General features: G+C 41.7%; 1 pseudogene; it reads left to right on the top strand.

The window, feature by feature from the left end:
• The first annotated feature begins 125 nt into the window (after positions 1 to 125).
• On the top strand, positions 126 to 1,912 carry LOC110420611 (UDP-glycosyltransferase 73C4 pseudogene; annotated as a pseudogene).

Raw genomic sequence — 1,912 nt, 5'->3', positions numbered from 1 at the left:
AATTCAGTTGAAATAATACAAAAGACGACAACATTCACATGTGTCCGGATAAATTACTATATATTTTTGTCCATACATGAAATGTTCCTCATTCAGAGCCCACTAGCACAAAAGCGTACAGCAAACAGACCGCTTGGAACATATTCTGTCCTGAAGAGGAGAAAAGAAGAACAGAGAACCCTAATTATCATGTCCTCCCAGTTCCCTGAGCTTCACTTTGTTTTGGTACCCTTAATGTGCCCAGGCCACCTTATCCCCATGGTGGACATAGGGAGGCTACTGGCTCAACATGGTGTGACAGTTACTATTGTCACCACACCTCTGAATGCTATCAGGTTTAAAAGCATCATTGATCGTGATATAGCTTCTGGGATCCAAATCCGACTTCTCCAACTACGATTTCCGTGCATCGATGCTGGCTTGCCTGAGGGTTGTGAGAATCTAGATGCTCTCCCATCACGGCTTTTGTCCAAGAATTTTATGGATGCTGTTGGCAAGTTTCAGCATCCATTTGAGCAGTTCCTGGAAGAGACACAGCTCAAACCAAGCTGTATTATCTCTGATAGACATATTCCCTGGACATTTGATGTTGCTCAAAAGTTCAAAATTCCAAGGCTTGCTTTCGATGGGACAAGCTGCTTTACTCTGACATGCTCACATTTCATTGGCATTTCGAAGATTCATGAGAAGGTCTCTGATGATTTAGAATCCTTCGTGGTGCCTGGTTTACCGGATAGGATTGAACTAACTAAAGCCCAGCTGCCTAGTGACTTCAATCCAGGATCAATAGTTTTAAAAGACAAGGAAAAACACATGAAAGTAGCAGACATGGCATCATACGGTTTGGTGGTTAATTCTTTTGAAGAATTGGAATCAGGATACATCGAAGAATATAGAAAGGCAAAAGGAGACAAGATTTGGTGTATTGGCCCTGTGTCACTTTATAACAAGGGCAAACTAGATAAGGCTCAGAGAGGAAACAAAGCGTCAGTAGAAGTAATCCAGTGCTTGCAGTGGCTTGATTCATGGCCACAGAACTCAGTAGTGTATGCCAGCCTTGGAACATTAAGTTGTGTTGCACCTATGCAACTAACTGAAATGGCCTTAGGCTTAGAAGCATCAAACAGGCCTTTCATATGGGTTATCAGAGAAGGATATGAATCTAATGACTTCAAGAAATGGTTGTCTGAAGAAGGGTTTGAGGAGAGAACCAAAGGGAGAGGCTTTTTAGTCCATGGCTGGGCACCGCAACTTTCCATACTGTCTCATCCAGCAATTGGAGGGTTTTTGACACATTGTGGATGGAATTCAGTGCTAGAAGGATTATGTGCTGGTTTGCCAGTGATAACATGGCCTTTGTTGGCTGATCAGTTTTTCAATGAAAAGTTTGTGGTGCAAGTATTGAGAATTGGGGAAAGGGTGGGAGCTGAAATTGCCATGAAGTGGGGAGAGGAAGAGAAGTATGGGGCGATGGTGAAGAGAGAACAAATTATGAAGGCTATAAATTTGGTAATGGATGCAGGAGGAGAAGGAGAAGAGAGAAGGAAGAGAGCAATGGAGCTTGGGGTGTTGGCAAAGAAGGCATTTGAAAACAAGGGATCCTCTTATCTCAATGTCAAGCGGCTAATCAAAGATATTCTACAAATCAGCGGGAGGAAGGCAGAGGCATAACAGTGTTGCATAAAATTCTAGCATGTGGTAGACCATTCTTATGGTTTTTATTTTTTTTTCTAATCATTATATTTATATAATTGTCCTCTGTCAATCAGCCCCATAAGGTAATTGATGCCCTTACTACAAGGCAGAATTATAGTTTAGTAAAGCCAAAATAGATAAAACTCCAATTCTCCTTGTTCCCCTAGACCCTAATACCTTTCTATGTAGTTTCACTGCAGGATGCATGATAATTCTA

Source organism: Theobroma umbraticum, unplaced genomic scaffold, assembly GCF_002168275.2.
Source record: "Theobroma umbraticum cultivar Fairchild unplaced genomic scaffold, ASM216827v3 scaffold_86.0, whole genome shotgun sequence".
In the NCBI taxonomy this organism is placed as follows: Eukaryota; Viridiplantae; Streptophyta; class Magnoliopsida; order Malvales; family Malvaceae; genus Theobroma; species Theobroma umbraticum.
Note: the sequence above shows the minus strand (reverse complement) of the source record. Positions and strands in the feature narration are given on the sequence as shown.